Source organism: Bemisia tabaci, chromosome 5, assembly GCF_918797505.1.
Source record: "Bemisia tabaci chromosome 5, PGI_BMITA_v3".
NCBI classification, from domain to species: domain Eukaryota; kingdom Metazoa; phylum Arthropoda; class Insecta; order Hemiptera; family Aleyrodidae; genus Bemisia; species Bemisia tabaci.
Window position 1 is genome coordinate 27,872,690 of NC_092797.1, and position 27,853 is coordinate 27,900,542.

General features: G+C 40.5%; 2 protein-coding genes across 2 annotated transcripts in view; one reads left to right on the forward strand and one right to left on the reverse strand.

Annotated features, from left to right (window-relative positions):
- Positions 1–23,615, reverse strand: part of hdly (hadley) — a 36,883-nt gene extending 13,268 nt beyond the window's left edge. The window contains exon 1 of the mRNA XM_019052091.2: positions 23,304–23,615. The gene's annotated coding sequence lies outside the window, so the exon portion shown is untranslated. The remainder of the gene's footprint in view (positions 1–23,303) is intronic.
- The window catches only part of LOC109037429 (uncharacterized), a 163,897-nt gene that overhangs the window by 74,700 nt on the left and 61,344 nt on the right, over positions 1–27,853 (forward strand). The gene's annotated exons all lie outside the window — the stretch shown is intronic.

A 27,853-nucleotide genomic window follows, 5' to 3' on the forward strand; every position in this document is an offset into this window, starting at 1 on the left:
AATTAACACAATTAAATCATGAAGAACAAGAACAACAGAAGAATAAGAAGAAGAAGCACATGAGGTTATGTTAGTCTGTTTTGGTTTGAACCAAAGAGTTAGATATTATATCGAATGACGTAGTCCTTAAATCAGTCTATTGCGGATACACATCAATTTTTATCTGATCAAAATTACCGTGACTAGATCTGGCCAACTAAAACGTAACAAAAACAAGCGTATGAATGATAGGAGGAAAAGAAACTATCAAACCCAGACGCACGAATTCACTCCACCAGAGTCTACTTCTGCCGTGCTGAGGAAGAACGCTGTATGGACATTCGAGATTGCCAAATTTCCCCGGAAAATACATATATTTTTGACAAAATTAATGCATATTTTTCTTTGAAATTTTCAGATATTTTAGATTAAATTGCGAACAAAATTTCTGAAAAATTGGAAGGGAAATATTTACCATTTCTCCAAGAAATTTGTAATTTCAGAGGAAATTTGGCAACGCCTGAAGGTTCATACGGCGCTCTTCCTTAGCACGGCAGACTTGCACATTGCAAAATCATCCGGTCCTGCTCTGCCCTCAGGATGACAACATCGAGCACTTCCTTTTTTTGTTCCCATTTAAGAACCGCTTTTCCGTCGGCGGGAGTAACACCCGCACAGCGAAAGGAATTGCAACGGAACGGCACGGCACAATTTATCATTAGTGTGACATTTCTTGGGCGCAAAATGGCACCTCCAGTCGAAACGATACTTCTACGTTCTTGCTCTTAATACCCCGGCTGACCTCCGAGTAATGAAGTTTTATCACTAGGCGCTGCGCGGAGAGAAACTCCGGTAATAAAAACGTCACATTCCGCTGCACGTGCTAGCTACCGGAATCCTGCTCCAACTGCACATGCGGTCATAGAGGATCCCTCTTCTCTTTTGGATGCAGCGAGCACATCATCAGTATCAAAAGCTGAGACCATATTCACTGCGTGTGTTTCTCAATTTCAGTGCTGCCATTTTATTTTATCAAAATATTCCGAAATGATTCCGATTTCTGGAAACATATTCCAATTTGCCAAAGTTCCAAGAAAAATTCCGGGGTAAAATTCCGAAATACACCCGAACCTAGTTCCCAAGATTGTCAAATTTGATCAAAAAGTCCCTAAATTTGATCAAACTATTGGTCAAACTGGCAGAAAACCGCAAATTTCCAGGAAATTCCGAAAATAGTTGGAAATTCCGGAGATTCCGAAGATTCCGAGAGAAGTTCCGATTATTTAAAAAGTTCCGAATTTTGGAATTATTTCCAGGAAACGGCAGCACTGGAGAAGGATCCACCTATCAAAAGTACTTAAAGGGGGTGGATAATTTTGTTCTTTATCATAAAAACGAATCGGATGCGCTTATGAGGTTTATGTCAATAAGTAATTAAAGAAGAGTGTAAATTCAAAACCTGCTAATCGCCATCAGGCACTCCTTATTACAAATTAAAACTGAAAACAAGAAACTGAAAGAAAAAACCTATTACCTCTGTTTCCATAAATTTTGATCTTAAATCCATAAAAAGAAATATAATTTTCAGATACCTAGATTCCTTGAATCTTGGCATTAGGTATCTTGAATTTTATATGGAGAGGCTAAATAGTACGCTGCCGTGTTAAGGAAGAACGTCATATAAACATTCGAGAGTTGCCAAGTTTCCCTTGATAAAACACTTATTTTTGACGACATTTTATGCATATTTTTCTTTGACATTTTTAGATATTTTAGATTAAATTGCGTACACAATTTCCTGGAAACTTTGGAAAAAATATTCACAATTTTCCCAGTAAATTTGGTTTTTATCGAAAGAAACTTGGCAACGTCTGAAAGCTCATACGGCGTTCTTCCTTAGCACGGCAGTACAGGGACTAAACAACAAAACGCGTCACAAATTGGTCAAGTTTCATGGCTTTGTTTCTCCTCGTCCGCGCTGGGTCGTTGAAGTTCTACGTGGGCTAGAATTTCCACCTCATAACATCTTGCAGAACACCCGAAAGCTTTTAGACTCGTCATAGTTTTCTTTGGGAATTTCTTCCTTCCCAAGGATCCCTTTGAAGTAAATAGAGACCAAGAGATGCGAAACGATGCTACGTGCCGGTGCCCCCGAAGCTCCTTCAATAACCTCCGCCTGGTAATTCACGAATTCTGTAATTTGAAAACTATGGAGTGCATTCCGAAGTCACTCGTTAAATTTCTCATAGCTCAAAGAATGGTCATGCTGCTTCTAAAAATGACACCGAGTGCTATTTTTAAACATTGAACATTTTTTATATCTCTTTATAGTATACCTTCCCTTTCCCTCTCCTAATGGATGAGGTTCCGTCTTGACAAAACCTTTTTTTCTAGCGCATGTGAAATCGTCGCACCTCTAACGTAAAGGCGTATCTCAATTTTCATGTCAGCCCTATTCTTTACATTACTCCATGCTTCCTGGGGCTTATGTGAAAATAGAAATAAGCTCTTACGTCAGAGGAGAGATTCACTGATACTTAGTCATTTCCTCCACAAAAGAACGTACCTACACTTCAATGTTGCCAAATTTTCTCTTGCGAATTGTTATTTTAACTGTGGATTCATTACCATCTCCGATTGAAAATTTCACTGATATTTTGTCTGATCTCGTTCAAAAATAAAAAAAAATTTAGATACAAATTTTACGGGTATATTCTTGTAAAAAATCGAAGTACTAGTGTCGATTTTGCAACCCTTGTAATGGAGTTATGTTCCGTCGTCCGGGAATCGACGAATTGGACTGCATTTTGCAATTTGGAACTATAAATTCTGGCTCTTTTGGAAAAAACACTTATGTGCATAGGGAAACTAATGGCACATACTTTGTTTTCAAACCGGGCCAGTATTTATAGTTCTAAATTGCAAAATGCAGTCTAATGGGACAATATTTTGCAATTAGGAACGACAATATCCGGCTCAGCCGGGGAACAACATATTTTTTCATTGATTTATGGAGTTTTCATGGATGAGCCAGAAATTGTTGTTCCCAATTTCAAAACGTATTTATTCCAATTATGTCCAGGTTTTGAGGCAAGGCCTCGGTCCACTTAATATTTTGTATCGACTATTCAAATCAGCCAAAATTAATTAAGGTGCCGAATGCAAGAGCCTCTGGATGATGAAGCGTCAACATAATGAGTTTTGCCGAAAAAGTCGGAATCTCGGATGGTAGTCGATTTGATGGTCGCAGGAGGTTCGATGGAGGTCATTTGCGGCAGTTGGTGTTTCGTTGAACGGAGTTTATGCGAGGGTTTATGAACATTCGAGAGTTTTAAATTTCCTTCGATAAAATATTCATTTTTAAGGAAAGTTATGAACACTTTTCTTTGAATTTTTCAGGCTCTTTAGGTTAGATTGCGAACAAAATTATCTGAAAAATTGGAAGAAATATATTCATAAGTTTACCAAAAAATGCGTGTTTTATCAAAGGAAATTTGGCAACGCCTGAAGGTTCATACGGCGTTTTTCCTTAGCACGGCAGAGCGCACCTACATGCCGAGAGATTTAGGAACAGAGTTGTGGCGGACTCGCAGATCTATGATGTTATACGCATTACATAATTTCGGTAATTTTCGTTTGAGGTCATGATCAATGAGATCCGCTATGAGTCCTCGGACGGAACGAATACCACCAATTACCTCGCCTCGCCGCAAACGAGTCGTTTACCGAAAAAAAGGAGACCACGCGCCGAAAACTGATAAAATTTAATATTCATTTCTTCGGTCCTCGGCAAAGACATTGAAAATAGAGTACCTTCATAGACAGAGTATGGCCATTTCTGTGCCGGTTTTTCATTAGTCGCGAGAAAATGGGCTGACACGATGTTCTTACGGCCGTAAATAAACAAACAAAATGGCCGTTATCAGCAAGCAAATTTGAGGTTATGCACATCTCACATCCTCCTGTGATAAAGGCGCGAAAGGCAATTTAACAGTGTTTTCATGTGCGACAAAAAACGACCATTGAGCACGAGAGAGAGAGGGACGAATGCATTGGCGGATCCAGCAAATTGGATTTTATTTTTCTCCATTTAAACCTATGGAAATGTATCGATTCTTGGAAGGGCCAGGTGCCCTGACCAGAATCGATTATTTAACGTAGGTTCAAATGGAGGGAATCCGGTGTTACCAAATTGCTGGATCCGCTTCTGGACGAATGGAACTAAATCCTGAAACAGATGAAAATATATGTTGCAATGGCAGGCCCACCATTCCCAGAGAGGCCTGGAAGTGAGTAAACTTGTTCCTGTTTTTTGTTATTTCCCTGTCCCCTTTCATTTTTCATCTTTCACACAACTTTAGCTGCAATTAAAAAATGGATTGATGGGCAGTGACTCCTCATTACTCGGTGCCCGTTTTTCACTCTGCGTCTGGGCAAATGAATAATTCATAAACAATGTCCTCTCATGCATAATCTGAAACGCGGACGCGTGCTCAAAAATAATGGAGGCATGAAACAAAATTGGGATTTTATTTCACCCTGTCCCTTGAAATGTAGATGCATCAACGAGATTATGCTCTGAAAATGTTTAAGCTCTAGTGGGATCATAATCACGCTCATAATCAGAGGAACGTTTTTTATTTTTATAATAAATCAGAATCATTTCAGTTAAAGCTTGAAAATTATACTCGCTTTGTTTAAGTATCAAACCACCCAAAACTCTTGATTCCTGGTGGAATCCCAATAATGACAGTGGCTCAAATGGACCGCATTGAGCAGAATGGAACCAAGCCACACCAGCTAGGTATTGCTACATTTAATCGGGCAATTTAATTTTTTTCATGAGAACGGTCGTGCAGATTTTTGTCAACAGTGACTTTTCTACGAGGCAAATTCCCTAAAATGTTCAAAGGAATCCGCACAAACTTTCTCTTGTAAAAAATGAAATTGCCCGGTTACATTCGGCCATAGCTGATGTGGCATGGTTCTTTTCTGCTGAACTCGATCCAAATGATGTGTGCATGCATCAGCATCCACATAACTATTCTGACCATGAATATTTGCGCATATTGATTCCACCCATCTCAGCACTTAACGTACCAATACTAAGCAAACCATACTGTGATAAGAGGAGAAATTATGGGAACTAAAGGAAAAATCAACCACTGTTATCATACTCAATGACCTAGAACTTAAAGTCTATGTACGTATCTGACATACAATGTAACATGATATTCAATTTAACCCCGTCATTAAAGCTCTGAATCACGGTCTATCCATTTATTTAAATATTTGCACCGGACAAAAAGACATATTATTACTGATCTGTAGTAAACCTTAGTTGGTGCTGCACACCATCAGCAAAAACCATATCACAAACATTGGTTAGTATCACCAATATTGGTTGGTATCACCAACATCGGTCGGTGTAATGAGCCAATTTGGTCGGTTTACAACACGAAAGTACAAGTGCAATATGCAACAACATAGTGATAACACGAAAGTGGTCAATTTACAGCACCAATCGGGTTGACTGGATAAAAATCAGACCAAAAATCAGTGCCATTTGGTGCAGAAAACCGACTTTTTCCAGTGCGCAAACTCTCAGAGTTAAAATTCGGCAACCGTTTCTTGCACCGGGGCGCAACCGGGAGGATTATTTTAATGGCTCATTGGGACGTATTTCTGCCAAACGGAACTATGTGCATTAAGACATGAGCCGTGAGACCCATAAGAATAAATGCATAACAGTTCTCACGTCATAATGCACATAGTTCCGTTTAACAGAGATACGTCCATAGTGCTTAAACGTTAATAACGTGGCGCAGATGTTGATTCGAACATGTCGCTTGGTTCATCCGCTGCTCGGCCGCCAGATAGCGCCACACACGCCAGTGTACGAGGCGTAAATGATCGACTGTAGATAATTTTCCATTTGAAGCTATGGTATAAAGAATCGATAATTAAGGTATACCCAGATAATCGATCCTTTTCCATGGGTTCAAACGGCCGATCAATCGACTCATCGCACCTGGCTCACACTCACTCGTGCGCCCGACCTCCGTATCACAAATCTCCCGATCCGACACATGCGCGAGCATATCGCTTATCAAATTTTCCGGTTGATTGCCGACTGATTGTTGCCTAGCTTTCAGGCGCAGAATTTTGGACAACCCCGCCGTCTGCGGCTTTTTATGACCGCCCGGTCACTTCGTTCGCAAATTGCAGGACTTTTGTTTTGCACCCCCTACCGTGTTTATTTCAATAGTTCTCCCCCCGGGTTCGAGCGCTTTTATTCCTGCGGGATGTAGTGAATGGATGTCGCGGAAGGGGGAGGGTGGTGAGAGGGGGCGGGGAGAGAGAGGGAGTTAGTTAATCTGGGTTGTGTCGTTCGCTTCGGTTTTTGGTGCGCCCTTACCACAATCCAGTGAATTTGCACACACCGGATCAGACAGAACGCTTTGACGTTTTTCCCCTATACTGCCGTGCTAAGGAAAAACGCCGTATGAACATTCGAGAATTGTCAAATTTCCCTTGATAAAACATGTATTTTTGACGAAATTTATGCATATTTTTCGTTAAATTTCTCAGATATTTTAGATTAAATTGCGTACAATATTGTCTAAAAAATTCGGAACAAAATATTCACAATTTCCGCAGTAAATTCGGTTTTTATCGAAGGAAATTTGGCAACATCTGAAGGCTCATACGGCGTTCTTCCTTAGCACGGCAGTATACTCCATTAATTAAAGCCAATAATATCCACCGAGCATCTGCTCTTGAAATCTCAGGTTTATGTTTTTGTCACGAACATCCGAATGATACAAGTAAGGATTATTAGGAGATTTTAGTCGCGCTGAGGAGAATCATCCACTTTTTAATGCTGATAGTTTATTTTTGTGTTACTTGTATTCAGCGAGTATTGCTTTCATAGCCGTTTTACTGCAGAAAAAGTGTGGTCCGCTAATTATCGGCGCTCCTGTAAGTTTTGGACTGATGTAGACGATTAAAACGGAGACAGCGTTCTGGACGTAGTAACGAATTTTTAATTTTCAATTCCTGAAGTAAGTTCTGGGGAAAGTTCAATGGATCTGAATTTCGTAGAGAACATTTTTATTTTGGAAGCATTACTCATTCCCTCTATAATACGAATTCCTCCAGATCGGGTCTGTCTATTAAGTTGGTCCTCGCGGGAGCCTTCATGAGCTTGAAGCTGAGGAGGCAATCAAAAAACGGCACAGGCATAGCAATATTCTGTCTGCACGGATACTCCAACTACTTAAAAAAAATGGTAATGCTAAAATTACTAGACATTATCACAGCTGTAAAAGGTGTAGAGGGTGGGTTGCGCTCGATTAAGTTCATGAATTTGGATAGATTTTATATAAAATCGCCATTTGAAGAATTTTCTTTTGTTACAGTTACAAAACTGAACTTTTAGAATAATCATTCTACTACACAGCTCTCCGTTAGCCGTGTGAATTCGACTGTTCCATTCGAAGGTCGAATAAAGCGATTCATTTGAGTGAAATTTAAGTTAATCGGTCAATTAAAGCTTTCTGGGAACAGAGAAGTATCACGAACAGTTCAGGTGGCAGCAGGAAACGCATAAATTTTGGGCTAGTCGTGGAGTCAGAGTTGAGGGAGTCGTAATAAAACTACTGAAAAATAATAAAAGGAGCTACTAGAGCTAGTGGAATATTTTGCCCTTGGTCCAATGAAAATAAAGAGGAAATTGGGTGCAACTTTGTACACCGAAAGACTGATAAAATCGTAGCGGGAAAATTGAAAGAAATAGAGCATTTACGACGAAAAATAAGTGCTTGTTAATTTTCATCTAAAGATTTGGTAGAGTTATTTGCAGCTGACGTTCATAGCGTTGAAAAAAATGTAAAATTAGTTTCTCTCCCATCTTAGAACAAGAGGCTCAACATGAGCGTTTGTTTTACAAACAAACATGCCTATTCATATTCGTTGATTATTCAATTTCACAGTTATTCAATGACCTCGTGGAGGTAACTGTCATTCAAACCTAAGGAAGGCGAAAACCATTTCGACAGGGTTTAATAAGCCCCTATCATAGCGTTCAGCAGTCGGATTGCAATATGTAGTCACATTGCATTTTTACCAGGAGAATCTTGGAAATTTCCAACTGAAAATTTCCCTGATTTTTCTACTGATCTCTTTCAAAAATCAGAAAAATATCGGACCGAAAATTGCACGGACACATACTTGTATAAAATTAGATCGTTTGAGTCAACTTTGCACCTCGGAACGAGATTAAGCACTGGAAAAAAAAGTCGCTTGGATCTAGAGTCCGGACTCTTGAAAATAATGACAAGAAAGAATACTCTTGATTCAATCCGATTTTTACTTACATCGAGAACCAAACCTCTTAATTTAAGCGGACTTCTTTTTGATTCAAGCAAAAATCCACTTCAGTCAAGAGTATTTTTTCTTGTCATTGTTTTCAAGAGTCTGGACTCTAGATCCAAGCGACTATTTTTTCCAGTGCGATTCGTCGTCCGGTAAAAGACGAATTCTCATCCCACGCGTGCAGGTCCATTCAGGAATGTAACCGTTCGGAGAGGCGCGTGCTTTATGAAGTCGCAGAGGCCATTTTTGGCACGCGTAATAATACGTTATCATGCGTATCCAGAGAGTCTGTTAAAGCCGTAACAAAATACCGAAAAAAAGGGGATCGCTGCGGCACGGCATCCGGATCAGGGATAATCCGGGTGATTTCCCGGAACGGAGTTTAGCGGTCTGCGTTTTTCTCCAACACAGGCGCTTTTCACTTGTTTCTGCCCCGCCACATATGAAATTACGCATTTTTGTCCGCTATAACCGCCGTACAAGTCACTAAATTCCCCTGTCGACTTTTCGGAAGGGATTTGAGCCCAAGCCTCTTTTTTATCTCGCTGCTCCCCTCAACCCCGCCCCCCCTCGCTCCCCTCCCGAGGGGAGGATCAAACTGTACGTTTGGGAGATCTTGTTCCTTTCGGATTATGCTCGGAAAATCCGCCCAACAGAGTCTGAAGTCCCAGCATTCTTTCTCACGGTATTATTAAGGCGAGCCGTTGCAACGGTAGTCTTCTGGAAGACGCTCACTGGCTTTTACAAATATTTGTGGTCCAATATTAGTGACGAAAGCACATTTCGATTTTTTCTCTCTCCCTCTTTCAGACGTATAGGCAACGTCTCACCTGTTTGATCGCCTAATTCGTGACCTGGGAGGTCTATGATTGGTCGGAAAATATACGGGAGTTGTCCGATTCCGCCCCGCATGAAAAGAGCCCCAAATTTTCATTGCCCGATTCCGTCCCGCGGTAAGATAATTTCAGATCGACCTTTACGGTAACATATGGTTGATTGGTAGATACGTTTATTTGGTGCTTTCAGCTGTAGTTCCGAAAAAATCCACCACGTCGCGCTGCCGAAATCCGGTTCCGAAATCATTGATTATTTAAATATCACAATAGATATATTAAATTCTACATAAGTTCTAGCAGCATCCGTCTGAAATGCTTAGAAACAAACGTGAGCTTTGAAAGTTTAATGATAATAGCTATAACTTGATCCCAGTTTCTCTTATGGGATATCTGTAAGTGTGAGAGAGACAGCTCATGGTGGGAGAGAGATATCTGCAACTGCTGAGAGCGATCAATCGCGATTGGTTGCATCAAGGTCATCATGCTCAACCCTACTTTTTTCTGGGATCAAGCCTCAGAGCTTCAGAAATTACTTTATACGTCTTTTTTAGTGTCAATGCGAAGAATAATGTTATGGCTAGAACTTATGACTCTTCGATTTTAACAGAAATTCTTTTAGCTTTCACAAAATCTCAAGGACTCACGTGGGGCTACAGTACCGATTCTAATAGCGTGGATCGAAAAATCAAAACGCAGCGGTGGCGCTCCCTGCGCGGAAAAATTTCTTACTAGGCACTGCTGTAGACTCGCCTTAAGCATAGATAAGTCCAAACAAGGCTGCGAGGTCTGGCGTTTCGGAATGATTACGTCAATGAGCGGTGGTGAACTGACGTGACAACACGGAAACCAGGGGCGCAGCGAGTACCAAGGGGAGGGAAGAGGGTAAGCCCCATCCCATGGTTTAAGTACCCTTTAATTTCCCGAAACAGTTGATCTGTGAAATCACGTTATCACAATGAGCGGCCCCCGTTCCCGCTGCTCCGGCCAATCGGATTCGACCGCGGCAGCTGGCCGCTCCTCGCTTAATTCAAGGCTATGCCAAAGCACCAGTTAGCGATTCACAGTTGCATTTCACGCCGAAATCAGCCGCGGTTTCCGTTAGATCACGCTGAGAGGAATATGATGTAATTTTTGAGATTTATCATTAGGTTACCGACCACATCGATATATCGATGGGCACAAATTTTTAAGAGCAACCCGGGACAACACTGGAAAAAAAAAACAAAACAAAACAAAACAAAACAAAAAAAAAAACAAAAAAACAAAAAAACACATTGGATCTAGAGTCCAGACTCTTGAAAACATTGACGAGAAAAATGCTCTTGATTCAATCGGATTTTTGCTTGAATCAAAACGAAATCCGCTTAAATTAAGAGGCTTGGTTCTTGATTTCAGCTAGATTCTGATTGAATCAAGGGTACTTTTTCTTGTCGATGTTCTTAGGAGTCTGGACTCTAGATCCAATGTGTTTTTTCTAGTGAATGATAACAGTGTAAAACACAAGGAGGAAAACGGGAAACAAAGCTAAAAATACACAATTAATAAACCCGAGACGTCTCGACTCAAAACTGAGTCATTTTCAGCCGGAAACAATAACAATTTTAAAAACAACGATAAAAAACCTGAGCCCTACACGATGGTGGCCGGGATCTGAGAAAAAGAGAAAATGGATCAACCACCATGGCCACTACCATGTAGGGCTCAGGTTTTTTATCGTTTTTTTTTTGAATTTTCATTGTTTCCGACTGAAAATGACTCAGTTTTGAGTCGAAACACCGCGGGTTTATTAATTGTGTATTTTTAGCCTTGTTTCCCGTTTTCCAACTTATTTTTTCCACTATATCGATGGTCAAGGTGCGTTATTACGTGTTCCCGTTTGCGATGTTGCAGGTTTCATATTATACTTCATTTTTTTTCCATCGAAAAAGTTAGCGTAAAATATTAAAAATTGCCATGAAATTTCTTTTCGGTCAGAAGAATATATTCTGTATGAATTTCATGCGACGAAGTTGGCTTGTTTCTCCTCGAAACAATAAAAAAGAAGCGGACAATATGAAACACCGCGGAGGAGATGAGTGCCGCGCAGACCGCACCGTGTTTGGCGCAATGCGTGAAGTATTCACGCAGTCTTGTAGGCGCCATGCGTTTCACGCTGACCACACTGTGTTTAGCGCAATGCGTGAAGTATTCGTGCAGTCTTGTAGGCGCTAATATGTGTTACATGCCGATCGCCGCGCCGAGGCCTTTTCATTTCAAGTCCTCGTCATCATTGCTCTCTGCGCCACGCCGTTCCAGGCCATATTGCGTTTTTGCTTTCTCTCTTAACTCGACTACTTAAAGGTGCTGTCTCTTGTATCACTGAAAGACGACAAAATTAAAAATTACTATACTCTCAGGAAATGAGAGATTTTGTCGCCTTTTCTCGTTTGTATTTTTTTTTTCTAAGTCTGATATTTTTTTATACCTACATTTAAAAAAAAATGCAAAATTTGCCGCCATGAGCCGCGGCCCATGTGGGTCAGGTTTTGGTCAACCCTTACTTACCCACCATATTACTTACGAAAACTCGGAGACGTTCGTGATCGCCTCAAAAATGAGCACTTCGCGTCATTGGTCTGACGTAAGTTACAACTTGGCTTATGGCCTAATACCCCTCTTCTCCCCATCGTAATGTACATATAAGCCATTCATAGACACCTCCTACCTCTTTCCCCCCTCACCTAGGATCGGTATAGTTGCATTCAATCGTCTCCATCGCACGTCTCATTTATAAATTCATGATGGCAGGCTTGTTACACGGTCCAATGACATCATGAGTTATAGGGGAATCCCCCTGACATTGTGAGATAACGAGATCTAATCTCCATGATCATCACATTTTGCTGAAAAGGGAAGAACTTGGGAACCCTAGCTTTGCTTCCTCGTTTAAAAATTAAACTTATCGATAGAAATTATCAAATCAAAGTAGACATAATTTACCATGAACCTAACAGTATTTTTTTTAAAAAACTTAATGTAAACATAGGTAGTTTATTGAGTAGGCGAGTTTTTAGAAACATCAAGTGAAATAAAAAAAAAGCGTTAGAAAGTGTTCAAATGAGAAAATACGCTCATTGTAATTTTGATGATTTCAGTTGAAAAAATTCCTATTGTAATATCCTCAGTGAAGTAAATTTTAGTAGAGGTATCATAATCTGCGGTTTCTCTTTGAGAGACCATATGGTACTTCTAATAAACCAATCTCCTCTCGAAATATGTAACAACCTTCCGCCGTCGGTTAGTGTTCTAGCGAATCACTGATTTTTTGTAGAATTTGTATCCTAGTATATGTATATTGAAAACACTTTAAGAGCTCACTATCAGCTAATTAATGCTTTTGAATCTAACATATGAGTCTTGATGTTTTAAAGGAATCATGTTTTGAGACTGAAAATGTTCTTTGCTTTGTAAAACGCATTTAGTCACCAGTTGAGATGCTGAGTTATAACAACACCATGCTCTTTATGTGAGAAACTACCGAGTTGGAGTGTATATGTGCACTATGTGCACAACTAGACTTTGTAAGTGTAGAATCTCAAAGATATTTCTCCCTCAAGCTTTAGTGTGTTGATACATAATGTAAGAGGCTGGGTAAGTGCAGATTATTTCCAAGCCACGGCTTAGTAATACTTTTTCGGCAGAGGACAATGAGGCTTGAGTAAAGGCCGTACATAAATTACTTAGAATCGTGAGGATTATTTATTCACAAAATCTTTGGTTCAACCGTAATTAGCGCGGCTGGACGCGATAAACCACGAGCCCGCCTTGCCAAATCGCAATCACCTCCCTAATACTATTTTACGATGTTTTTATGAACCTTAAGACCAGTTAATTTATCTCGGTCAGCGGGCTGATTGTTGAAATTTATAGACAAAACAATAGACAAAGAAGACATAAAGAGTATGGAGCGATCCTATTGGTTGAAATGAGTGGCTCCTACAGACAAAGGGAGAAAATGATGGACTAACCATAATGTCTCTCGTGGGTTGCCGTTGGTTAGTCTATTGCCTACCTCTTTCGTCTGTTGCAACGACCCGCTTCAACCAGTAGGATCCTTCCTTATCCTTTTTGTCTCCTTTGACTATCGCTTTTGCCTACCCATCAATTTCAACAATCAGCCCGCAGTTCCTTTTTATCAATGACAGCCAACAGAGAACCAAAGAAAGAATGGTAAGGAAAGCACAAAATACCTGCAACAACGTTCCTATTTGAGACGTTTTATTTTACCCAAAAACAAAGGATTGCAAAGTAAATCTTGAAAGGATTAAAACAAAGGATCATCATTATCTGAACCGTCAAAAAATTTGTGTGAATATCCACATCAAGTACGGATCAATAGAGTTGCTTAGATCAATTTTGCGCGAGGGCTTCTTTATAGAAGTTCCCGTTTTCCGTTCCTTAGAAGAAATGGAATTTTAGTCTTCAGTTAAGTCGCGCAGAAATTGCATATCACAAGTACAAAAATTACATTAGGTACTCACAATCAGTTACAGGGGGAAAAAGTATTTTTTTGAGGAACACCTCTAAAGTTTTGTCTAACGGTGGTGTGACTTTATCGTTGCAGAAACGGAAAGAAAAGGGAAAAAAAGGATGGATATGAATGAATTGGGTCTTTAATTAAATATTTAAATACTCATCGCGAACGCCCGTGGATTTTCCTTTCAGTGTATGAATGAAGGGAAATGAAATCGGAGGGATAGGAGATCCTGCCTTTAAATAATGTCAGGATGGGGGATTCTGAATTTCAGTTTCTGTGTGAGGTGTTGACAGAAAATTAATCTCTTCCTTTTCAGAAGGCTTTTCTCTTATGATATGATAATGCACCTATTTCTGAATCATCATTTAAACTGAGATTTGTTATTTTGAACTTCGATATAATGTAAAGCTTTTCCGCATTTGGACGCCGCTTTGATTAGTTACGATTTAAGTTATGTGTCATAAAAATCTCGATAACTTTCAAAATCGTTGTTTTATAGACATTTCAGAGGAAGTAAATCGACACGAAGGAAGCATGTGGGTTATACATACTGCTATTTTGCTTTCAATTTTCGAGGGCGGCCAAAAACATATCCTGTGCAGCACTACTTATCTATTTGAAGATATGTGACGTATGACTGGAAGCTCACACGAGGGGCTTGGAGGACAAGATGCGTAAGTGCTGTTTTTGAAAAAATTGAGATATTAATGATTTTAAGTATTTAGTCTTTATGCAAACTCAGTGAAATATTCGCTCCCGAATACCAATTTCTCAGCATCAAAAAGTCAGTTCAAACATTCTTTCCGCCGCAAGGATCCGAGTAATTTCGAAAGTTCACGTATTTCTCGAAATATGAAAAACTGCACTTATGCGCTTTGTCCTCCAAGCCCCTCATGTCAGTTGAAAATGTTGAACTTCACGCAAAAAATTCGAAAACATTTCTTTTTTCGTATTCTAATCCTCATGATTGATAGTATAGATGTAAAATATTGGAAAAGTAATTCACTCCCTAGGTTTTTCGAGGAAGAAGTGCCTATTTTCAGTGTATACGTAGAGAACGGCTCCGAGAGCTTTTCGCCAACCTGATTTATCCAGGAGTTCGGCAATGCTGCACCGCGGACTGAGGTTCGAACTGCAGTTTAGACCAGCCCTGTGCTAGTTAATGGATTTTGCCGCCACGCATAGCATTCTCCGTTGCCTTGGTAACGAGTTACTAGCGTCGATTCATCTGTTGGTATTGTTGCTCCAGTTTGGGTTCATCCGACCCCCACCCCTCTCAACCCCCCCTTGACGCCCCCCACCCCTGGGCCCCAACACCACACTCGCGAATATCGCGAACCTGGCAGCTTGAATGCCTCTTATCGCGACTTGCATTTTTCATAGCCTTTCATTTTTAAACGATCTTGTCGAGTCTTCTAAACGAATGTGCTCCGCGTTACCTCACTTGGATGGATACATGTTGTAACGCATGTTTGAGGTTCCTTCGTGAAGACACGCTGGGTCAATAAACCTTGTTTCAACAAAATAAGTGTTTTGATTTAAGGGCTTTGAGTTGAAGAAGAATGCTGGACCCTAGAGTCCCTTTATACTGAGAGTCGAGACAATGTGAATCCACTTCTGATTGGTTCCCGAAGTTTTTAGTATTATAGCGAATTTACTTTCATAGCAAAATTCGTCTTGTTATTACTAAAAAGAAATCTATAAGAAAGCAAGTGCGCAAACATTGACGTTAGTTCAGATAAAACAGTAGTATATACACATTATTTAGCGAGAGGGCTGTAGTTCTTGGTAGAATTATACGATTTTTTTGCATACTTCCAACCTTAAAATGTGTTTGTTGTAGTACAAAACCTCAGTACGGAAGTATGCAGAACATGGTGCTTAACGCTGTCTTGCCTAACTTGAAATGAACAAGTTACTTGGGACAAATTCTATGAGACTTCCTGTGGAGTCAAGGCCTTAGAAACTTGAATTAGAACATTTTGGCGGTAATCCTCTCATGAGTAACACGCAAAGACATAAAGATGGAGCGCTAGAGGAAGAAAATGAAGCCACCTCTCCTATTGGTTATAGCAGCAGAAAAACCAATTTTATCTGAGATTCCTGTAAGATTCCTCCTTGTTACAAAACAGGTTTATCATAAAAATTCACTATTCCAACTTTATTTATCTGTTCGTTTTAGGCAGTTAAAATGAGATTTGAAGAAGAAATATGGAAAAATTAAGAGGACAAGGTCAAATCAAATCGTATCCCGCGCATGGATTCTCAGCGCCAGAATGACTTCACTTCTTCCCCGCACTGAAAAAAAAATCTCGGTGTATTTACTAAGAAAATGGTAAAATTACCAAGAATCCAGGGTTCAATTTGATCCCAGTTTTTTCTTGGTAAAATTACCATTTATGGAATTGGTAGTTTTACCGAGAAAGCTGGGTAAAATCATTGAACTTTCTCGGTAATTTTACTGAGCCCTGGTAAAAACGCCAACATTTTTTATCGACTGTGGTAGAATTATCGAGATAAAATGGCAAAGTTACCGAGAATTGATTACCAATAAGAGTGGTATTCTTACCTGAAAAAACAGTAAAAATACCGGTTTTTAGGTAAGCTTACTAGTCAGTCTTGGTAAAATTACCAATAATTGGTAAAAAAAGTGAGATAGTAAAGGTACCAACGGACCTTGGTAAAAACGCCGAGAATTTTTTTTCAGTGCGTGCTTTTAGATATGAGCAATCCGTCTTTGTGTCTCTGGTAACACGGCAAGATAGGTCTCTTACTTCCCAAAGTACCCGGTTTTGACGAAACGTAACCGAAATTTAGGCGCTTGGAGTGACAGAGAGCTGAAAGGACTCTCACTCTCGACCGGTGATGTCTCTGTTCTGAGCTATGCCACATCTACTTAGCGTAGTGATGCATGAATAAATAGTTGGCGACAGCCGGAAATTAGGCATGCCCCACGCCGACACCGCGTCCCGACGCCCGGCAAGGAATGGGAATGGGTCTTGCTCACAATCGAAGGTAGCGCGGGTCGCGTGCCGGAAATCGCGTGCACAAACCGACTCCACCATCCATCCGACTTGTTGCGCTGTGGCTGTGGTCGGTGCCATCGTTCCGTTTCTCACTCTAATCACACCGCCGAACACACCGAAGCCATGATGTATTGTAAAGTGCTTTCGCAGGGAGAGAGCCACCATCAGTGGATCTATTTCTGATTGGCTCAGACATCTTAACCTTCTTAGGGTGGGTCGTCCAAGCTTTCGGGCAACGCATTCTGGCGAAGATCGATGTATCTCAAATTGTAACCGTTTTTGGGAAAATTAAAATTTTAGTTTGTAGATTAATCATTACGGAATGTTCCCGCCAAATATTATCCAATCTTATCAAAATCTAAGAAAAAAAATAAAAAGTATTGTTTCCATTTTGCAACCAATTTCAATGTATCGATGATGATGGTTAATTGGAAACACCACTTTTCACTTCGTTTTAAGATTTTGAAAGATGATTCCTGCAAAAACATTCCTCAATGACGGATCTTTCAACTGAAATAGTATACCGACAAAATAATCCAGCGAAAAGTTAAAATTCTAAATAAAATATTTTCACCCGAAATGCAGAGAGCAAGCGCGAAAGATAAACCTTAACTTCAACGATGAAAAAAAAAAAAAAAAAAAATGGCGGACATTCCATGCAGATGATTTGAAATGAAAGAGAATCAAGTTTTCATTGTTTTCATCACCTCCAATTTTACTCAAGTTCAATTTTCAGGCGTATTTACTCAGTTTTAACACCAATATCGTGCACTAAGTTCGAAAACAACTTTTCGACTTAGATTTCTACATGATAAAGTCGGTAATTTCTACATGATAAAGTCAGTAACCACCAAGCGTGGGAGGTGATAACTCTCGAAGGTTGGCAACAACCCTTTTCCAACCAGCGCCGACATTGAATCTCCATGCCATGGCATCCATCGTTCATACTCGCTCTTTGAAGGTGTTTAAATGTATTTTACCAATCTAATAATGGGTTTGGAGGAAAAGAGCCAATTCCGAATCATTAACTCGGTGAGATTTGTTTTTAAAATGCGCCAGGCCTTTACTGATTCAAGGCTAAAAGAGGGGAGGAGAGAGGGATAGAGGGAGGGAGCAGTACATGAGCATGGTTGATCTGCTCGTTTGAGAGTTACGGCGCGGCGCGGCGCGATGCAAGGCGCTTGGATACAACTATTCGTGTTCTAGGGATGTGCGTGTTGCGTGGACATAAATGAAGGCGCTTTTGCTTTCCGTGCCCTCGCGGCGGTTCAAGCAAGCACTTCAGTTTCTCGTTTCATCTCGCCGCTGAGATGATGCTTTTAGTTTTTTTAGTGCTGTTGAGCTTTTTAGCTTAAAAGATGCTTCCCTTGCCCCTTATTCACACAATAACCACGAATGATAAAAAAGATAATTCATTAGTCAAAATACATTCACCTGAGTGTGCTTGATTAAAGATTTTGATATTAAAAAATCTGAAGCTGATTTAGCGCGACACATTCGAGAAGGGAATATTTTGCATTAAATCACCGTACGGATTCCTTCAAAAACTGTGGCCTACCCTATTTTATAATAAATTCTTTTCATTGCAGCTCACTTGATAGGTACAAACTAAAAAAAGAGTTTTCAATGTATTTGCTTTTTGATTCTCTTTTAAACATACTAATCTCACAATCAGTGACTGATTTTGAAAGTATGAATAAAGGTTGATTTATTTGTAAATAAAAATTAGCTTTTTATCCGAAAGTGTATTGCTTGTGTTTTTAGGTTGATTGATCAATTATTACCGCACTAAACTTGGCAGCCGAGCGCGGTGCAACGCATCATTAAATATAAACGAAAACACGCCTGTGAAGCACTGATTGAAATTACTAGTTTTTGAGCCGGCGCCGGCGGCCTCCTTAAATTATAACAGAGTTTCTTAATAATTCAACCATACCGTAATGGTACCGACATCACGTGCGAAAGACTTGAATATAAATATGCATTTTTTACCTTTGTTTCTAGTAGCAGCCGTGTAGAAAAAGAATTACAGCTGTCATTTTTAACAGTAAACCAAGATCTTATAGTTCACAATAGCAAAGGAAATTAGCGAATCAAGAAAAAAATTTGGGATACGGACTTTAAGAATATTGCACGAGAAAAAGTCGACAGCATATTGAAGCAGTGCGAATCGAATACAGATACTGATGACAAATTTGTGAAGTATGAGTGATAATGGGAGAAGGATGCACATATCGACAAACTTTTGAGTAAGATTAAAATAAGCAAGGGTGCTATTGAGCCTCAATGTCATATTCAGCCTAGATCCTGTTACTTTGACTGAGTAGCTGCGCTTTTTTAGTATGGTATAGTTAAAGAAAGATTAGATTGCACTTGATGAAATCGAAAGTAAAAATACTTTAATAAGTCCCCCATAATAGTCAAAATAGTCCCATAATACTCCCAACATAAATGATTAGTTGAGTTCAGAGTCATCACAGGTATCTCCCTCAGAAGATTGATTCATTGTATGCACGTTGCATGTGTCAGTCACCCAAAAATATTTGATTTAGTTTAGGAGTACAAAAAATTGTAAATAATTTCTGCATAACAGCATTGCGAAGTTGCATTGCTTTAAATAAACGGAGAGGAATTGAGTAACCTAAATTTTAGGTAATTCGGGCACCCATTTTGTCTAAAAATTGACATCTTAGGGTAAAGGGTACTGGACCAATAATTGCGAGATGGCAACAGGAGTGTTGCGAAAACCGTGTCAATAATTTTTACACCTTTCCATAATCTCGTTCCATTGTTTATTTTTTTATTGTTTTACGTATGCGGTAATTGGCAATAAATATTTCTAATGTAACGTGCTCCGATTTAATGGTGAGGATTTTTTTTCTAAAAATCTACAGACATAGTCGGTGACGTTGTGCCACGTGTTGTGTTGAAACTTCCTCGATTTTTTCTCGTAAGATGCCCGTATGCAAATATGATTATGAATGAAAATTCTTTGTTGCTTCGCTCTTTCCTACCACGACTTGGCATTCCTACATATTTCCACTCTCGCTCTTGCGTCCGTGGGTACCAGGTGAGGGAGTTCGTGACTTGAGGTCAGTGAGAATGATTCAATGTAAACGCGCGATTACTGGCGCCGTATTCTTGTTAATGAAAAAGAAAAACGAGATACTATCTGGAGAATGACTCCACTTGCGCGAGTTAACTTTGTCAGAATTAGCATAGTTGGAATGATGAAAAATAGGAGCAAACATCATTTGAAACAAAGAACCCTTTTATTCGTCCAATACAGAATTCGGCAACGAGATTCTGCAGCCTAGATAGAACGACGTAGATGTAATTTCCTTGATGTTTGCGTTAATTACCATCATGTCCTTGAAACTTCCTCAATTTTAGCTGTGATATGAATATCATTCACACTGCTTTCGACAGTATAAATTTGAGAGAACAAAGGGTTATTTTTGTTCCCACTTGCTCTGAAGGAAGGAGTCTTTCAGTTAGCTGATTGGTAGAGTTTTCCATAACATTTAGCTTTAATCAATGAGAACCAGTGATTACGTGTAGCAGGGTGTCCACGATCATGTTTCGCACACCACTCACCAGTCAAAAGCTAAATTTTCTGGAAAATTCAACGAGTGTCCAAGGTATCTTGATCTCCATCGGTCAACTAATCAACTTGTGATTTGTTTGAGTCTAGGGCTCTGAAATCTCCATCGCTCTTTCACAATTTTCGTACTCAATCCAGTGATTAAACAATTCACTCCTATAACTCATCAGCGATTTGTATGAGATGCATAGATAGGCTCCTCTGATAACTTCGCACTTGCTTTGAGATGAGTAGACTTTCAATCACCATCGCCTCACGTTCATTGCATTATAATTACCGTGCACAGGAGGAATAAAATAGGCATAAATATGTAGGCCTTGGCCTATTCCATGCGATGCAGCTGGAAAGTCATGATCATCATTTGAATGCTCGCTGAAGCTAAATAAATAACAAGACTCGGTGATATCTTGGATGCGAATATCTCAAATAAAAAATAAATCATACTGTGAAGTGGAAAACAAAGAGTAAAAGCAGCCCGAAACGGAAATGACAGTCGAAAACACAGAAAAAGGCGGAAACAAGGCCAAAATACAAAATACAAAGGCAGGACGTTTCTTTAGGACGTTCTTCAGGGCGTTTAGCAGTCTCATTTACGAATTTCACTATGTAACGCCGTTTGCTGGTTTTTATTTTACTTTCTTTTTTATTTTTAATTTCTAGCAGTTGACACTGGTGCCGTAAGGTATCGAAACGTTCTGCCTTTGTATTTTGTATTTTAGCCTTGTTTCCGCCTTTTTCTGTGTTTTCGATTGTCATACTGTAAATTTAGTAGGTAGTCATTCCTTCTTATCCAGGTTTCGTAAACTAATTTTGCACAAAACTTGACAACAGTGTAATAATTGTAGATTTTCCCGAGAGCGTTCGAAAATCTTTCTGTAGAATTTTATTTTCACAGAAGGAAATTTTATATACCCATAAAAGTCGCGCCTACAACGCACTCTGGCATTCTGCGACACCCGAACGCCACACATGCCCATATCTTCCCATAGAGGTTATCAAGAAACTGACCCTGCAAACATCTCTTCATCAACGCCCTTTACGGGACGTCCCGAGTAAATTTTATGATTTGTTTAATGTTCAGTTGTTTGTGGGTTACATTGACAGGTAGGAAGAAAGGAATAACAAACGTTGGAATTTAATGCTAGAACTGGAGGCACGATCGAAATGAGTGCTTCCGAGAAACTGCTAACCCTTCTCCCTTATAAGATAAACCGATGCTCTTTCTACTGCATGTTTGCTCATTCATCTCGGAGCGGTTTCCACGATCTCGCGATGCCTTTAATGATGCAATTGTTCCTGCGGAGAATGCTGATCAAAGAGGTTCGCATTTCATCTTGAATTTTTTAAGCGCCCTTAGCAGTTTTATGATTTGATTTACCTTCAATTTCACTTCTGAAATATTATTTTCTTTCCCCTCGCGTTTCTTCAGCCGGCGGCGAAACTTCATTTTGGGTCAGGTTTCAGGTAAATTGCTTTTTTCGAATACACCTAATTCCATTTTCTCGTTCGATGCCACCCATTTGAGAATTTTGTTTCCTCTCTTGTTCTTGCCCGAAGAATCGTGCCGTTTTTCGGAGCTTTGCCAGACTGGTAGCGTAGAATCTTTAAATGAGTAGTTGTTTTCAGGGCTGTAAAGTGTTTTCAGGGGCATCAGTTATTTTAAAAAGTAAGGAATGAACCATTTTTTATTTTATTCGACTAAACACGGGAAGACGGATCTTAGCACTCAATGTTCTGATCCCCTAAGTTCCCATTTTTTGTCACAGTTCGTTCTACCGTTCTATCGGACCAATTTTCATTCAGTTGGCGGCTACCGATAGGTCCCTATATGAGCCCGCTTTATTCAAATTTTGAGAAAAATGCGCTGGTTTTTCTTATATTTATGGTGATACATTTATGAATTCTCCCATTAAAATAATGTAAATATTTATTTTTGGCCACAGTTCGTTCCGAGGATCTACTGGGCCGATTTTCTTGATTTTTGCGGCTATGTCGATAATAGATAGTCCGTAGATGAGTCCGCTCTATTTAGATCAACTAATGGGGGCCCTCAAAGTGGACCTTAGAGGGCGCGAAACTACTCCTGCGGGGCTCTAGTCGCGTAGTCGCCAGATGGCGCAACCCCCTCACCTCTTAGAGTTAAGTCTATGGATTCTGGGATGTTTAAAATTACACGTGGGGTGGAATTTTGGTTACTTTTTCTGACCGTGTGGCGGAGAGGACCGCGTTTAGTGGAAAGGAACAAAGCCACATCAGCTGTTGCCAAATTTAACCGGGCACATTAATTTTTTTATAAGAGATCTTGTATTCGAATTCTTTTGCGAAATTCAGGGACTTTGCTTCCTACTATGCATGAATCTCACTGTTTGCCCAACAATTCGCACAACCATTATCATGCAAAACATTTGATTACTCGATTAAATTTGTAAGTAACAGATGTTCCTTGGTTCCTTCTCTTCTTAACGTGGCCCAAACGTCAACCAACCACAGCTCACTCGTGATTTAATGCACTGGAAAAAAAAGTTGTACCGTGGGAGCCAGACTTACGGGCTAAACACTGGAAAAAACACATTGGATCTAGAGTCCAGACTCTTAAGAACATCGACAAGAAAAAATACTCTTGATTCAATCAGATGTAAGCTTAAATCAAGAACCAAGCCTCTTAATTTGAGCGGATTTCCTTTTGATTTAAGCTTAAGTCTGATTGAATCAAGAGTCCTTTTTCTTTTCAATGTTTTCAAGAGTCTGGACTCTAGATCCAATGTGTTTTTTTCCAGTGAATGTATAGACATGCCGTCCAGGCTCAGGGGCCGAAAATTCCGGATGTAGCATGCACTCGGAAAAATCGAAGCTACGGCTACAGCACCCGGTAATTTCGGCGTACTTATGAGCCCGGAACGGACGGTATGTCTATGTAGTCCGCAACATTTTTTTTTCAGTGTGATTTTGAAATTTTAATTACTTACTCGAATTAGTAGCGTCCACCTGAGGGCGCCGCGGCACTACTCCAAGAACCGAAATCTCTGCAACACTTCACCGAGACTGAAACTACTGAATCGCGACCGGATGGATCTTGAACTTGGTCTTGAAACGGTTGAGTTGCTCCTGTCGGGTCGGCGGTATCTGTGGCACTCGCGTTTTCATCGGCCGCTGGGCGGAAAATCAGCGGCGAACCGGAATTTCACCGCCTGATCGCGGTCGTGAGTCACTGAGTCATGGGATTCTGCGCCGGGCGCGGGAGGACTGGAAGCGAGTCGTGTCGTGGGTGCGGATAACTCCGTCTTCTTCGTCGGTGTCGGTGGGTCATCGTGGCATTGCCGTTGCCTTGAGCGTCCCGCGCCGTTTCCATCAATTACTACGCTCGTTCCTCGCTACGGCAGCCGACTATTATTCTAATTACCCCTCTCCGTGTAATTGTTGCCACATGGCAGGTGTCGCCAATAGAATACCCACCTGTTATCAAGAGAGAAATCGTGATTATCCCGTCGATTAGCATCACGGTAACAGGTGAAGCTTTTGATTTAACCCTCTGTGGAGTTTGGTCACGAGGAAAAAATGGTAGGCCACAATCCCAACTGGACCGAGTCTATCAGAAAGGAACCAACCAAAATTTTCGAAAAAGTTTAGTTAAGAATGTTTTTGAGTTCCGCTAGCCGTATTTTTTCCTGCCGAAAACTGAAAATCGAAAGGTCCCGCCAATAGAATTCCCACCTGCAATCAAGAGACAAATCGTATCCCGTCGATTAGCAGCACGGTAACAGATGAAGCTTTCGATTTAACCCTCTGTGGAGTTTGGCCACGGGGATAAAACGTTAGGTACACAATCCCAACTGGACCGAGTTTATCGGAAAGGAACCAACCCAAATTTTTGAAAAAATTTAGTTAAGAATGTTTTTGAGTTCCGCTAGCCGTATTTTACTCCTGCCGAAAACTGAAAATCGAAAAACAGAAATTATTTTGAGGAAAGAGGGGTTGAAGTTTATCTTCTTCAGTAAGCCTTATGCAGGAATAAAACGTTAAGCCTTTTTTCCTCAGTTTCAGCTTAATGGTAGTTGGCTCCTCCCTGATAAACTCGGTCCAATTATATGCTCTTGGCTGATTTTGGCGCCAGTTATGAGAGTAGCTGGACTTACTAGAGGTACGCCGTACCTAGGTACCAGATAAACGCCTATAGGCTTATACGGCGTTCTTCCTTAGCAGGACACTGGAAGTTCTTTTTTTCAAAGATATTTTTAAACTTATGTAGGTGTTGTTACTAGTGAATACAGTCTCATACAGGGACGGATTTACCTTTTTAGCGCTCCCAGGCAAATCTCACAGTCGCGCCCCTCACAGAATGGACGACCGCGTGGGGCCCGTGGAGGGTCGGGGGGACATCCCCCAGCCAAAAGCGGGGTCCGGGGGTCCTCCTCCGGAAAATGTTTAAAATCGGGTATTTGATTAACGCAATTTAAAGCTACTTTTTAGTTATTTCAGAGAAAACTTTGGTGGCTCAAAAGCCTCTTGTGCTAAATTATTTTTCAAAAGGTATAGGGAATTAAAACATAGCGAAATTAAAAAAAGGCGACAAAAAGTTGAAAAAAGTGAAAAACAAAGTCGAGACATCGAGACGAGACACGCAATGCAGAGGGGGCGCGGGTTTCACGAACCTTATCAGTAGACAAGGACGGATTCACAGATATTCTTCTTCTCGCGCGCCTCTCTCTTCGTCCTTAAATTTTTTTACCGATTTCAATTCTACAACCCTTAAGAAAGCATGCACGTGTCTCAAAATTTTGCGCCCTTCAAAACTTCGCGCCCCTAGGCAGCTGCCTAGGTCTGCCTTGTGGGAAATCCGCCCCTTCTCATACCTCTGAAGCCGTTTTCACACGCTCAAAAAGGCAGCTCGAAAAAAGGAATCAATGACCCGAGTCCACGAGACAGCTCGGAGAGGCATCGATTACCCCCGTGGAGACTTCCACTTTGATCTCGTGAATATGGTTTTATGATGCATTCAAGCAAATTAAAACAAAGCCCTGCCGTTTTATCGAGGAGAGCAGTGAGCTTGAAACTGACGTTTTGAGAAAATGGGTTTGGCACTGTTTGGCTAGAAATTTTATTGAGCGAGTCCTCAATTTTTCATAAAATTTTTTAGAATAATTCAAAAAGCTGTTATTAATCGTGGTAGAAAATTGATGAACTTTATCACAATTATCTTCAAATTTTTGGGCATGATATCGATTTAAGACACGCTTTAAAAATGCATACCGAAGATTACAATTGAAATATAAAACTAACAAGCGCGATTAAAAATTTACTAAAGTCGATGTAGATGTAATTGGACCGCGTTAAATAGAGAGGAAACAAGCCACATCAGCTGTTGCCAAATTTAATTGGGCAATTTAATTTTTTACCCAAGAATGGTTTTGCGGATTTTTCTGCAAATTTCAGAGAATTTCCTGCGTAGTACGAAGCAAATTCCTCAAAAATGTCAAAGGAATCCGCCAAAACGCTCTCTTGTAAAAAATTAAATTGCTCTATTAAATTTGGCAATAGCTGATGTGGCTTGGTTCCTTTCTGCTTTAAGCAGTCCAATTTTGAGTAGATGTGGCCAGATGTTTGAGATCTGATTTGTGCGAAAATGATTTTGTGCGGAAACGATAATCGAAAAAATTACTAAAAATGTACTTTGTTCGGGAAAGATATTCCGCCAGCGCAAGGCTCTCAAAGTGGAGGAACCTAATTGAGGTACCTTCCGAGGATGGGGAGCGGGGGTCGATTATTGTCATCGCCTCGTGGGTGAATTTACCGGGCGATTAGTGGTGAGCGTCGGGGTCTCAGCGATCAGCGTTGTGCGTGCGTTGATTTATTCGTCGGGGCAGCGGCGTTGCGGGGGTCACCGCGCCGCGGGTCAAGATTGTATCGGCCTCCTCTCGGGGAGCTTTGCGTGGAAGCTCGTTGCCTCGCATCACGCGCTTCCATGTTTTCACTGTTATGACGCACCACTATCGATGTTCGCTGATGAGTTACGGGCATTAGACTCTTTGCAGCGTTGTCAACTAAATGGGTCGGGTGATGCCGCAGTCACACGCTTAATTTGGCAGCTGAATATGGAAGTCAACAGTCATCGCTCAACAGCTGAAATTTCGCAAATTCGAGTTACTTTCATTCAAATGTGTATCAAATCTATAATAGTTCAGACAAATCCGACATTATCCGATGGTCGCTGGGAATCGTTGCTAAATTTTGCGCAACACGCGCAAAATTCAGGCATCGGGCCGATGACTTCCACATTCAAGCCACATTCAGGTGATTGCGGCATCAGAGACAAGACTGCCGTAACAGCGAAGAAATCAGTAAGTACAGAAATGAAGTTTTGAGGAAACGGGCTCAGAAGCTTCTGACCGGAAAATTTCATTGAAAGAAGCCTCCGTTCTTTGTAAAATTGCCACACTAATCGTTCGAAAGACTCCTAGAAATCGTCTGGATGATTAAAAATCGACTGATTTTATTCCAGTTACATAAAAAGAGTATTTTTCATTTTCATGCTTGGTTATTGATAGACAGGGCAGCCGTAATAAAAGTGCTATCTTCTGCATGCTTTTGTGGTTGCGTTTAAGACCCACAAGAAACACATTTTCAGGTTAGAAATTGGCAGTGAAGGGCTCAAAAATCACGATGAGCGCATCGGGAAAGTCTGAAATACCCATACTTCTAACTTATTCACAATCTGCGTGAAGAATATGTTTTATTTTTTTCAAGCCTCTCGCCTCCAAAACGATACTACGGCACAGGTGAACATTTTGCGAGAGGATTCGTTTCATTCAACCCTTGCGCACTAGGATGCTACGCAATTTTATGGGTATAAACATGGCTGACGCTTCCGCAGGCAAGTCGTGAGGAAGCACTAGGGGGTTTTTCAACGCAAGGAAAATATAAATAGAAAAACTCCGGTTGATGAAATCTCATCTCGTCACGTGTGTCTTGGTGGGTCAGCCATGTTGAATATTGTGTAACATCCTGGTGTGCAACGGGTTGGATGGGACGACCAACTTCCTACTCAATTTCTCACCTGAATTTTTCAAGCCGCTTTTGAAGTACATATATATTTGAAATTTTTCCCAGTTGCATACATTTGGAATCATGCGCCTCGGTTCGTTACAGGTCGTGTTGGAATCGGGGGCCCAGAAACCCCCGTGGATTTTACCCTTAAAAATGGAATTTTTGTGCGAAATTTGAGAAAAAATGTGTTACGGTTCTTTAAAAACATATATATGATGATTATTCCCTGAATTGGATTTTGGAAAGAATTTTTCCACCAGTTTAAATTGCTCCTTTTCGCACAGACAGGTTTTCGTTCTACATGCACTTTTCGGCACAGAGATAGTATAAATCTTTCACCAAATTGACAACACTGCTCCTTTGGCTGTTGAGAGGGTGTTTCTTGATGCACGATTAAGCCGCGCGGCGTTGATTTAATTACTTTTTAAGATTGTCATCGCCGTAATTTGTGTGTTACATCCGCTCCTAGCCTTCC